Here is a 14,986-nt window from a genome sequence, read left to right on the forward strand (position 1 = left end):
ATGTAAGACACAAAAATAATCACGTCATTTGCATAAATACCCATGGATATATGTATAATCTCTTTCGTTTTTGGGAACGTTATCGTGTATATTTTTAGCTTTTTTACAAAGTAACTTCTCAGCATTGTAAATACTAAAATATCCAGCAGAGTTTCAGAAAATTATTAAGGTACTGAAAAGAAACACATCATCCTTAATAACTTATAACTTATGTAAAATAATCTTCTATATTTATCTGTACGTATTATGAACACCATTAACTTCTTTCTTCTATTTACCTAGAAAATTCTATCAAAGAATGATTATAGAAGAAATATTTAATAAAATCCCAACGTAACAGCTGTTATTGCATCAATATTAATCACACAATGGCCAAACTCACCTAACAGGCATGAATGAATATCAAAATATCGTGATATACTCGTATGCGAGACTAAAACTTATTTTTATAGCCATAAAGTATACTTTACAGCGAATTGCGAGAATATTTTCAAAAGATAGATGGTGCGATGATACGCAACAGGTTATTTTACTTTCCCCTTATATACGGGCTTTATGGCACTCTGTTGTGGAATGCTACAAAAGGTCATCGGGCAAACTATTTTAGTGTGCAATGCGGTTGTGTTAACGGGACGTTATTTTTAGGATATTCCTTTAACATAAATAGTTTCTATGTTATGATTGGGCTTTTTCTGTTACAAAGATAAATTAAACGTTCTCGGTAAAATGTAACGAATTTGGTGATAATCATGACATGGGCTATTTATAATAAACATTCAATTATTTATCAAAACATTGATCTTTTTAAATAAATTGAAATATTTGTGCATGTTGCATTACCGCATTAACTTTTTAACCGTCCAATATTCACCCCTAACTTTATGATTACGAGCTGACTAGTTGGCTTTGTACTTACCTATATGCAAAATAATTGTCAACTTACTTGTAAAATGGCGGCTAGGCGGCGCGGTCTACTCGTTGTGCGATCAGGCACTGCATTCACCTGGCAAAAAAAAGAAAATCGGATTTAATATTTGAATGTGTAAAAAGAACTTACGCTGGTTTTAAATATCGAACTCTTATCTATAATCTGTGGACTAAAGATACATTTTCGAATGGATGATAACTTTTGACAACTTTAGCGTTCTTACACATTTGAAAGCGATGTACATCGAACTATTATGATCTGTGGACTTTAGATTGAAATCTTATATTGACACCAGCCGTTTGTCGTTAATAGCCAGCAGTCAGTTAGTTAGAAGCTAAATTATTATTTTACTGTTTAATTACGATTTAAAAAGAGCTTTAAACGCATCTTGTTGAAACAATAAATCTTTGAGTTTGCGTTCAGTCGATTTTGCAAAATCAAACCAGTTAAAAGCTATATTATTAATGAGAGACATAAATATTAAACAAAAACAATATTTTATATTATATTTGTGCTCATTCCGAGACGACTCTCGTAAAGCCATATCTATTGTCAAAACCCACTAGAATAAAAGTGAAGATATACTAATTAATAAAAAGATAATTATTGTTCGCAATCGTAAATGGTAACCCAGAACATTATTGGAGCTTGAGTAAATTCTGTAATCCTGTCAGTAATCATTTGAATTAGGTTGCGACTTGCAATTATAATGTTTAGGATTTATCGAGCCTCTAGTATACATTTATTATTTACTAGCTGTTCGCTCCGGCTTCGCCCGTGGTACATATATAGTCTATATCACTCAGTGAACTTGCAGCTTTCTAATAGTAAAGGCTTCTTGAAATCGGTCCAGTTGCTTTTGCTTTAAAACGTTACAAACATACAAAAATGCAAAAGTATCCTCTTTATTATATTAGTGTAGAATAAATATATAAACTTTTTTAATGCTACCACGTAAATATACGAATATATATGAAAATGAATAAATTATTTGTTTGCACATTCACGCTTGCAGTATGTGGCAATCAAAATATCAAATAAATACGTAACTTTCTCTATTTTCATACATTTTATACGTACCTGCAATTTTAACTAGACTAAACTATTTTATAACCACCAATTTAGTAAAAGATAAGAATAAAAGATATATATTACGGGATACCAGATACAATACTTCCTTAATAGAATTAAATTACAGCCTGAGTCAACCATAAGGTTTCGTAAAAAGTATTATTATAGTAAGGACACGCTACAAAAGGAGTATGAAATTTCTTTGAGCAAGTTTGACCCATTTCTCCAAGACACAGTAGAGACAATATCTATATATATAAAATTCTCGTGTCACAGTTTTCGTTGCCATACTCCTCCGAAACGGCTTGACCGATTCCTCTGAAATTTGGTAAGCATATTGGGTAGGTCTGAGAATCGGCCAACATCTATTTTTTATCCCGATATTCCTACGGGATACGGACTTACGCGGGTGAAACCGCGGGGCGCAGCTAGTTGCTTATAAAATCTAAGAACTAGAACATAGTATATCTCTGATGTGAAAGATGAACTTTTGCTATTGTATTTAATAAATAATTATCATACCATGCTTTGTAATGATTATCCTACTACTATTACACTAATACTAATATTATAAATGAGAAAGTTTGTAAGCAAAACCACTATCAACGCACGAGAGGCTAGTCAAAATAATTTAATTTAAATTAAGGACATCATTCATTACAAGATAATCTTTCTGAATCTGTGTTTAATAACTCGTCTCGTTAGGATAATGAGATTTCGTAATTAAACACAATCTTTAGATCTTCGTTGTTCCAGCATCCCTATTTCATACTTTACATTAATTGCTTTAATCTCGAATAGAAGGGTTGAAATCGAATTTTCATTTAATATTCTATATCATTATATAGCTAAGATTGTGTTAATTTAAGAACTAGATAATATAACGAGTTTGATGAATATAAAATACAATCAACGACTCTGTCGATACCTCCTTCCTCTTATAATCCTATGAAACTTATCACTTACATAAAAGGTTTTATAATTTAAATCAGTTATTTTTGAAAGACGATATACCTACTGGATGGTTAATTTATGAATACAAATGATACGAACATCTGATAATTGCAGATTTTTTCAAACTACAGCTAAAACAGATAACAAAGAATAATTTTAAAACATTCGACGTTATCTCAGAATATTTCATTAAGGCAGAAATCCATCGAACGATTAACATCAAAAACGCGTCATCAGATAACGATAATCTGTCAGTATATGATACGAGTGCGTCACAAACCGGATATGGCAGATCATATCTCGCACAAGGAAGTTCGCGTATTATTTTCTTGTGTTTGATTTTACACGAGTATTATACGTTTAGAAATTAAAAACTTTTTAACGGATTTTAAACACGATTTATTCATTATATTATTAACCCGACGTTTCGGACACTTTAAAGTGAGCGTGGTTGCGGGGAGACTGACAGAATATAATGAATAAATCGCGTTTAAAATCCGTTAAAAAGTTTTTAATTTCTAAAGTTCACGTATGTGAATGTTTGAACTTAGCGCGATTTACGCGTAGTTATGTGATGGAAAAAGGTTTCTTGTTTCGCAGGGAACAACCATCTAGTTCTAACTAATTATACACAAGTATATAATGATTATTAAGAAGTTGTAATATCACACTTCACATTATATATACATAATATTATAAATTCGAATGTTTGTTTGTTTGGATGGTTGTCCGTCAATCACGCTGAAACCACTGAACAGATTTTAATGAAATTTGGTATACAAACAGGGTATGAGATGATTTGGGTGATAAGATACTTTTATGCCGATTCAATGCTCCCTTGGGATAAAACAGGAATCTTGATATCCGGGCGGAGACGGGACGAGCGTCTAGTATAATAGATATATAGGTTCCACGGGCGAAGCCAGAGCATTATAATAATAATCATTATATCTACACTCGAACATGCTAAGCTGCTTAAACGAAATATACCAAAATCGAATGAATTCACTTTAATTGTCCGACGTCGGATTAGATTTGATATACCTAGTGTTCGCATTTTAAGCCCTATTTATGGAGATCCTTGTATGTTTTATAAAAGTTTAATCACTTCTCATAATATATACAGCTTTCCATATAAATCGATAAAAAAGAAATAGAAATTTATTGATGCCTTCAATGCTTAGCTTTAACTGAGCGTGAGATAGGTGCCTAAACAAACAGCCTGTATTTTACCAATGTCTGAGTAAATACAAACATAATTTCGTTTGAAAATCTATGAATATATAAAAAATATCAAATAAACATTATGAAAATTTTGAGTTTCGCTGATTGACTTTACGTCTTTACGAGTCGTTACGACCTCAATGTTCGGCAATAAGACTAACATATACATAGAAATATTTAAGTTTACTGTTTCGTGTTTGATATGAGAACTGGTTTATAGAACATGTGTGTTGTAAGGAAAATTATTGTTATAATGATTTACGACAATTGTGTGAGATACACAACGCATTGACGTAAGCGGGTTATAGTTTAAACAAGGTCCAGTTCCATTAAGTATGTGATTTATTTAGTTCCGTGGTCTCCAACAACCTGATGCAATTTATTGTTACACGTGGAAAATCTAAGCATGAACCATACGATACATCACACTTACTATTCATCTGTCAAAATAAGACATAAACTATAGACTAGCAGAGCGCATTTTGGCGCCAAAATCGGTTCTTATCGGAAAAAACTACATTGACATTTACAATCCTACTTTCGTTCAATAAACATGATACAGCGTGGAAACAGATTCTAGTACCAATTGACGTGACCTATGCAATCTAGCGAATAATCGAATAATCTGTAACACACGTTCCCTATTAGTCGCTCTCCATACGAACGCGGGAAATACAGATCATCGTGTATTCGACAGATTAAAAATTAAACACGTCAATTCAAATTGAATCTGGAACTTTAAGATCACTAATTCTTGCCGCTGCATTTTCTAACACACAATAATGTTAGTACAGTAATAATATTATTAATTAAAACGATTATTTGTTGATGTTTTAATTAATTGGTTAGTCAATAACAAATGGTCATTATTTCCTTCATGAGTAACAACTTATTATCCTACTGTCCTACTAATATTATAAATGCGAAAGCTTGTAAGGATGTGTGTGCGTTTGTTGCTCTTTCACGCAAAAACGACATAACCAATTGCAATGAAATTTGGTACATAGATAGCTGGACTACTGGAATAACACATAGGCAACTTTTTATTCCGATATTCCCACGGGATACGGACTTACGCGGGTGAATCCGCGGGGCGCAGCTAGTAACAAATATAAGTATATGAAGTCGTATCCAGCAAGGTTATAACAGTTATGAAGATGGATTCCTGAACATTACAATTCACGTAATGAAAAACGTAGTCAATTTCACTTCACGACTTTCCAATTCTTGAGCATAAAAGTCAAAAACATTTTCGAATGAGTAATAATACGTTACATGATAGAATTGTATATAAGAAACCACTATATACATTCAAAATATAGTAAACCCGTCTATTTATATGGCCTACACATGGGAATATTATTAGATTCACGCACACATTTCAATAATTCGAATGTACGTTCAATTTATTTTAATGTAAGAGCCGAGGAGTATTCCCAAGGGCTCCTATATCGAGAAAGTCCATTATAATTTTTATGTTATGTGACGAATTCGCTTCTGCATTTACCATTTGTTATTTAGAGACATTCTTAAAAGTTTATACACAAAACAGTTCATATAAAATGATAAATTATTTAATAAATCTATATATATATACTAACAGTTCGATCCGGCTTTGCCCGTGGTACGCGTAAGTTAATTAATTTAACGTTGTTTGCAGCAATATTATAATACTGATGTATTGGTATATTAATTACTTGCGGTCCGCCCCGGCTTCGCCTGTAGTAAATATACCTATAGCCTATAGCCTTCCTCAATAAATGGGCTATCTTACACTGAAAGAATTTTTCCAATCGGACCAGTAATTCCTGAGATTAGTGCGTTCAAACAAACAAACTATTCAGCTTTATAATATTAGTATAGATCTATTTGTATAAGTATATAGGTAATAATGACACTACATACAACGGCAAACTAACTAAGTTTTATTAAACTCAAACGCAAACATTTATTTATTCAATGAGACGTCTCGTCGTCGTCGATCGTCAACACAGTTTTAATATTTTTTATTGGTTTACATCTCGGTAATTTAGTATCAATATGTTTCATTTATACATACTTTTAGAAAATTTTACTACAATTATGCAACTCAGAAATAGAATGCAACTTGTCGATAGAATTCAATATATCATGTATCTGAATACAGTTAGGATAACTATATGTCCAGGGACTTTCAGACGCCCACGTCAAGCGAAACATTGCAGCGATTATAACAAAAACTGCAAGCGTAATACCGCTTTAATACCACACTGTATGCATGTAAACTCTCCAAAGCATAGCAAAACAAATAATAAAATCCAAAAACCCTTAACAATATAACTGAAAGCCCTTTACATCTCCTACATTCTTACATCATCACAACAACAATAGACGGATCTACAAACGAACCCTTCCGCGAACTTGCAATATTAAATGTATTTGAAAAGAATAGGATCTGGGAATCAATCTCAGCGACTCGAGATTATGTCAAGATTGGATTTCTACGTTGTTCTTGGTAACATCGATCGGGTTGTATGCGAAACGCGTCTCCCGTTTCAGTAATTACATTTCTATTACGTCAATACATCTTGAGGAAAACCGATATTGCCAATGCTGCGTCATTTACCGGTAAGATTCGTTTAATAACGAATTTCCTGCGGTATGTTTTATGTATATGATGATGATTGTACGTTGAAAATTGTACCACTTCCATTGAAGTAAACGTATAAGCTGCAATAGATAGGATCTTGAGAAATGAGACAATAGGTTACTCTTACGATAGCGTCGGGGATTATGAATTAATCGAAGTGTGTATATTACCTCAGCTATGTCGATGAATTCTATTTTTATTTATGTATTTATATTTTCTATTTCTATTTTTATCGAATCAGAAAAATACTAAAATTAAGGCGTTTTGACAAAACGACATAAATCGAATCAGCTTTTTCGAATCAGCGATTGAGATAAAAATATCAATTTGAATACGATGTTTAAATGATAAGATATACTCACAGTGGTAGATATGGGTTATACACAACACAACAACATGTTGAATCTACAGGTACTACATATTAAAAAATATTGGATTTAACATAGATCGATCTCATGAAAATTAAGTCTATTGAATGTATTTTCATTTACTTTTCAACACTCATATCAGTGATTAGTTCTTATTTCTCAAATATTTTTAAGAAATTCATCCTTATATAATTATATATAAAAAATATATACTAAAAAAATAACGCACCGCTGTGTTATTACATATGTGTTTTAATAAGCAATTAAATCCCTTAGCATAACGGTGCAAAAAAGGTACAGGCCTAAGATATATGGCACAACAAGTAAAACTTAATTAAAACGCAAATATTAAAAAAAATAAACTTTGTAAATACAACACAAAATTCCGAGCGTTTATAAACTAACGAAGCCGTTTGTAAATGGCGTAATTATACCAATTTACCTGAGACATGTATATATATATATATATATTCCAAAATATTTTCATTTACGCCAACACCTTTCAGTGTTGCATTCCTGCTAAATACCAGTTGCACCAACTTTTAAGAACTAAACTCGTCGTAAAATTTAATGGAAGCATTATATCCACATTATCGTACAAACTTTCGTAATGGTATTTAAATCTTCATTAAGCAAGCGTAGAACAAAACTGAATAACATTTGAGTAGAAAGGAGATACTTTGGGTTATTTGTGCAACAAATTAGCTTTTGTGAACTCAAACTAAATCTTCAACATTTTAAGCTGAAAACTAAATATTATAAATGCGAAAGTTTGTAAGGATGTGTGTGTTGTTAATCTTTCACGCATAATGTACTGAACCGATTGAAATAAAGATTGGTACGTAGACAGCTGGACAACTGGAATAAGACATAGGCAACTTATTATTCCGATATTTCTACGGGATACATACTTACACGGGTGAAACCGCGGGGCGCTGCTAGTTAATTAATATATTAGAAATACTCGTAGCTTCTAGTATCATTTCAAAATAAATCTAACCATAGATGCCGGTTATAATATATTTTATTATACCATATACAAATAACAGACAATAAAATAAAAGACTGACACAAAAATAACAAAAGCAGATGGATATATTAATACATATTTTATTCAATATTCGGCCAAGTTTTAGTAAACGTATTATTTTTTGTCAAGTATCAATTTTACTGTGTTTGTAGGCTAAGCAGACTTAATAGACTGAGATGAATAAAAGATACTTGAACGTGCGCTAAGCGCTCTCGCCTCTCGCATCGATTTTGTTGCAAAAATATTAACAGTGAACAACAATAATACATCCTGTGTATCCGAAATATAAATATTATAATAATATATGTAATGAGTAAAATCAAGAGCTTACTGATTTTACAACTTTGAATGTAATGAAACGCGATAATTATTAAAACAGTTGACTTGAAGATAGAATGTGTCTGATTTTATTTACCAAATACCAAATCATTTCATATAACCAAACAATAACATAGAAATATGTTTTATGTACATTGTACATTTTAAATTTAAATCAATAAAATCTGTCTAGACAGGTTTCGAATGCATTGCATAATGCATTATCAACTCCAGATTTAACTTAAAATAAAACACAAAGACTTGGGTGAAACATTTGAATTCATAATTTAAATAGTCCCATACATATATTTCAAGAATTAGAATCCGAAAGAAAATCGAATTACGAATAAGATGACTTCTCATCAGAAGAGCCAGTATTACACCGAAGAAATTACAAAATGTACAAGCCAGGGCTGGTACATAACGCAAAAGTTTCAAGACAAAACAACGGGTGTAATGGACGCGCGGAGCACGCTTGATGACGTCATTACAATGCAGTGACGGAGACAAGAGGCTCGTCACGTCACAATGGGCCCTAGCCCTTTGCTTACAATTCACGCCATATGCAAAAGAGCCTCGCTTTGAAGGCGGCCGCCGGATTTTAGCTGGCAGATAAGATGTATCGTCAGTTACTGGCGACCGCCTTGAAGCGCTGAACTTGTTACATTTCCCTTAATGAGACTGATTTCAGTAAAGCATTGTGATATAAAAATTATACACGAAATTTCTTGTAAACTCTCCGCAGTTTTGCACTATACAATACAATATATATACAATAAATCAATTTTAATCATGAAGTTTAACCAAATGTTTAAATAGATATATTAATTAGATCAGGGAACTTTTATAGTACCTTGAATATACATAATAAGATAAAAATATTCCAAATAAAAATAAATAGATTTATATTTATCCAAATACAAATTCAAGTATTTGGAATTTTACAAATGTACATAATACATATAGACGATAAAATTCTCCAAACGGTATAAGTTCAGAATTTCTTACAACTAATGGAATTGTATTGTTATCGCCCTCATTATTCGAAATGATTATAGAGTATTTAAAACAGTCAAAAGGAATTCGTATTAACGGAAAATCGTGGTATTAAAATTCAGACAATGGAAAAAAGTTATGCGACTTATGTACGACAGAATTTAATTTATTTCAATCGCCTATCAAACTCGATCTACAGAGGGAAATGATGAATCAATTAATCTATTTTTATCATACATTATGAAATTATTACGCTGCGGAGAACTAAATATGTCATCTCTGAAAACTGAAACGAGAACAGATAACTTATTAATTCGAATTCAAAAGATTACATTAAGCTTTATAAAGCTCTATTTTGGTCGGCCATTAAATCAGAAATAGCTGAGTTTATATCCAATACAATAATGGCTGAAATATAAAACTATTGTTCAAATTTACGATCGTAACTCTAAGGCAGCTTTCGCACAACTCCATAAAACTGGTGCTTATAGTTTATTGACGTTTAAAACCATAGATAAAACTATAATAATAGAGCGTGAAGATACTAAAACTACTCGTTTTTAATCTATTTTTATATTTGCAATGTACTGATTTTCTTTTTTTGCACACACAAATGTTTTTTTAGTTGTTTTTGAAAAAATTAAGACACATTCGATCATATACATCTAAGATTCTTAAGAAACACTTAATGAGCCTAAACACCAATTCAAAAAACAAAAAAAAGATAATAAGGTGTAAAAGCCTAACTGAACAACACGACTTAACGACGAAATAAAAATTAGTTTGAAATTTCAAACAATCGTCTTTGACCGTTCCGTCTGTATATATATGTACCTTCCTATACATGTTCCTTCCTAAGTAACAGTTTATGGTTTATTGTTCTACATTAATGAAGTTTTGGTGTAATCAAGTGAACAATAACAACTTGAACTCAGCAACGTACGTGCTTTACATACAATGGAGAGATCAACAATTACTTGTCACGTAAGATTATAATGACATAGCTATATCATGTAGCTTATATTAAGATAGCCACGTACCATTTGGCTGACGTATTATGTATGGCGAGTCCGAAGATAGGCTCTGCGAAAGTTCGCGCATACAAACCAACACTCGTGTAGTCGTCGCCGCATGCCACCATTTGGCTTATAAAAAAGGGCAGCTTTCTGCACGAACTTCACACAGACTCGCCAAGATACGTCGACAGATAGACATATCAAAATATATGAAGCATTTTTTATTACTCATTTAGGATGGGTTTTTTTTACCGAAATCCCAAAAAGCAGTTCGCATTTAGACAGTTTTAACTTATATTCCTTGTCGTGAACTTTATTAAACATGCTACAATTTTATACTGCAATTATATGTCTTTAGTTAAAAAGTCGATAAGTTTTTATTGTAAATGCTAATACACGACACCGCCGCTATCCATAAAAATCACCCCGATAGTTTATATAAAATAGAATAAAGACACAATTTGTCATCAAACCCACATCCTAGCTTAATACCAATAACCACTGCACAATCCGGTACTCTAAATCATAAAATAGTTCACGTTCACAACCTCCACGGAATATCTTAACTTCCAAATCGTTTTATGGCTGATTTCTCCGATTTAACAACCAAGCACTTAATCGTGACCCATTTTGTTTCGGGCATTGAACTTGCAATATCATAAGCTTAAGTGAATTTTATTGTTAAAAACAAATTTGCGTGGATTATAATCCATCACATAATAAAGAATACGTGCATCCTACTGTAGTAGGTATTCTTTAACCTTTACAATATTGTGATAATAAACGACAAAAACATTGTGATTTTCCACAATAATAAATATTATACAGGTGGAAAGTTATACATGCAACAATTATTGTATACGTAGTAGTAACTGTTCGTATCGATTATTTCCATAATATATATGGTCCTATACAATTGTATCTATAAGTCGGGTCCACACAGAGTGAGCCTGGCAATAGCTACGCGAGGCTATAAGTACGTGCCTCAGCCGAGGATAGTGCGTACGCCGCCGCGGGCGTGCGTCAAGACGAGGCACGGAGATATGAACATCGCATGTATCATTAAAGTAATTTCTTCTACTCTTCGGTTAACATTTTACGTAAATTCGCAGTCTAGAAAATTTGTATTCAAACTAATCTCGATCATAACAATTAGACATGCCTGAAGAACATCATTTTTCATATTTATTATTTATTCAAGTGACTATTCAGTAAGTGTAAGATATCGCGCGATTGCGCCTTGCAACTAAAGAGTATTTAAATAAAATATTCATCCAGTTTAATCAATGAAAATAATATTTCCTGTACTAAGCCAATTTAGTGCAATGACATTGCGGAAATTCATGTGCGAAACGTCATATATTGGCGGGGTTCCGTGATCTCTCTGTACCCAAAAATGTAGCAGAAGGTCAATCATTCATCAACTGAAGTTCGAAAGGGCTTCAACAATTGCTGATCTCGTGTATTTTTAATATGTTGAGTACTTTACAATGTTTAAATGCACTAAGGTGAAACAGTGGAATAAAAGAGATAATAAGTATAAATAATATATAATCATGGAGGACCTTAAAGTCCTACCTACGTGCCTAGCGGCATGTTTATTGAATCATTTAATCAAATCAAGGAAAACAAAGCTAATTAAATTAGTGGTATAATTTACTTGCATTCAAAGTTATGAATTCAGTTTTAAAAATAAATAAATAGTTATCACATAAAGCTCAATTAAAAATAAAAGAAGATGGTGTTAATAAAAATCAAATTTAAAAATTAAACATCAATAACAATCGGATCTCAATTAAATCTTAATTTCTCCACAATTCATTGTTTACTAATAAACGAAGCGTTTACAACTTTAACGCTATATTAATCGCCTTAGCTTTGATTTACCTCGATTATTCTTTTATCATTTTAATTAACACAAATACGATAAAAGGTACAATTATTTGCTTTCTTTATTTTGAAAAGATTGTCCAACTGTTTAGATCCAAACAAAATTACTTTTTTTAATAAATTTAGAAAAAATTATCATCGAATTGAACATTGGCAAAGATGTTTTTTTTGCTGTACCTACAGAAAACATCTCTCATTCATAGTGAAAACTTCATGCATAAAGATTTTTTTTTTTTTAATTTTTGGTACATTTTATGCACTTATCTCCGGTCTTCGATATGTGACCAATTTGATTTTGCGATATCACGAATGCTTTTAACGCTAATCCCCTTAAAATTTTCAATATTCGGTGTATTTTCCATGTCGGAACAAATTTTCTTTAAATGGTTATTTTACCTGGAACCCATACTGCAAACAATTTAATTTTCAGTGATATAACAACTTTTATTAAATGCAATCAATAACACCTTTCAAAATAGATGATATCAATCTAATATACTAATAAAAAGCTGAAAACTTCGTTTGTTTGATCGCGATAATCTCAGGGATTACTGGCGCGATTTCAAAAACTCTTTCACCGTTGGATTTGTACGCGATCCCTGAGTTCTATAGGTTATATATTTACGCCCAGCCCTAGCTAACTGCTAATATATATAAACAATCACTACATTGTATAAAACAAAGTCGATTTTCACAAAAGATTTTGATAGATAGAGAGATTCAAGAGGAAGGTTTTTATATATATAATATATACGGTGTGTGTGTTAATGCACCCGTGCGAAACCGGGGCGGGTCGCTAGTTCAATGAAGTAAGTGATAAGGAAAATACAAAACAAACGCGAATTAAGTCGTGAGGTCGCAACTAATCCTACTAATATTATAAATGCGTAAGTTTGTAAGGACGTGGGTGTTTGTTGCTCTTTCAAAAAAACTACTCAACCGATTGCAATGGAATTTGGTACGTAGATAGCTGGACAACTGGAATAACATATAGGCAACTTTTTATCCCGATATCTCTACGGGATACAGACTTACGCGGGTGAAACCGCGAGCGCAGCTAGTCATACATAAAGAACAGAATGTGATTTCCATGAAGTTGCGTCAATCGTCGGATTATGGCGGGCTTTTGAATATCAAATGCGCAACTATTGACATATCCAGTAGGTCACGACTTATCATTGGAGATACTTTATGAATAGATGCGCGAATTTCAAGGCATCACCAAGCCGAGCATTAACTTTCTTATTTTTTTCAACAATAGGCTATCATTAAAGAAAATCGATCCCACATAGGGGACATACCCCACAAGGGGACACGGGATTTAACTTTTTTATCTCTTTACCATTTACCATCAAAAGCTGTTTATTGGTTTAAGCGTGAAAGCGGTACAAAAAAAAATTCTCTTGTATTTATTGTATTGTACTATTGTATTTTATAAAAGTTGCATTATAGTATTCTATGAATACTCAACGCTGTATATATTGAGTTAAAATGATAGATCGACTAATATTTTTGAATCATTCAAGCTCACAAATATACCTATGGTTTAATCATTTAATCGAAGACAAGATGCGATAAGATAGCCTGACGTAAGATTTATTACTCACTGTTTATTTTTCTTTGATTTTACACGAATATTATATTTAGATACATAATATCACCACAAATATCCACATATGCCTATAAATATTATAATATGTCGTTTCCCGTTTCATTTACAACCTTCCCAGTCCATTCCTTTTTCTTACCTCTTACCCACAGCACATTCACAGAGGCACTACCTTTGAGAGTATTCATGGTCGGTGGTGATCGCTAACCATCTGGCAAACCATCAGCTCAGTTGTGCGCTTATGGCATAAAAAAAATATTAACGTCTGGTTCAAACTGATCACGATGAATAATAAAAAAGCAGTAAAAATCAATCCCAGAAAGCCATTTAAACAAGCACTTACGAGAAGCGATGGGTATAAAATATTGGGTTTGAACGGAAATTAAGAAAGATAAACCAACAAAATAAACAGTTACGATAGTGCTCTTTTTAAATTTTATGTAAGTGCTTATAATTGGAAATTCGTTTTCGTAAAATAAAAAGAGACTCATTAGAAATAGTTACGGACAAACATTTTGAAGTAAGGATTTAGACTCATTCGAAGCCGAAGATATTATAATAATCATTAATTTGAAACTCTTTATGAGAGCCGTATTAAACATTCAGAAAGGAAAAGCAGTGTAGATGAAGAATAACAGGAATGTACCTAACATTCTAAAGAAACATAAATGATGGAAGTAAAATATAACAATAATCGATACGAAATAGTCTTAATGCGGTTTAATTTTAAATTTCAATAAAGTTGAAAAGAAATAAAAACTATTTCAAAAGTCACTGGTTTCAATAGAACAAATTTAAAAGAAACTCTAAATTAAAGGAAAAGCATAAGGTTAAATTATGAGGACGCATAGCACACACGCCTTTTACACGTGTGGTGCCGCAAACTTATATAAGTATACTAGTGCACGTCCCGGCTCCGCCCGGGTTGTCATTTATCGTAATTAAAATTATTT

The 14,986-nt window shown here is 32.1% G+C and overlaps 1 protein-coding gene across 2 annotated transcripts in view; it reads right to left on the bottom strand.

Annotated features, from left to right (window-relative positions):
• Nucleotides 1-14,986, bottom strand: part of LOC119838793 (beta-arrestin-1) — an 83,603-nt gene that overhangs the window by 41,958 nt on the left and 26,659 nt on the right. For both annotated transcript variants that reach the window (XM_038364908.1, XM_038364910.1), the window contains exon 2: nucleotides 944-1,003. The gene's annotated coding sequence lies outside the window, so the exon portion shown is untranslated. The remainder of the gene's footprint in view (nucleotides 1-943; nucleotides 1,004-14,986) is intronic.

This window comes from Zerene cesonia, unplaced genomic scaffold (genome assembly GCF_012273895.1).
Source record: "Zerene cesonia ecotype Mississippi unplaced genomic scaffold, Zerene_cesonia_1.1 Zces_u005, whole genome shotgun sequence".
Classification (NCBI taxonomy): Eukaryota; Metazoa; Arthropoda; class Insecta; order Lepidoptera; family Pieridae; genus Zerene; species Zerene cesonia.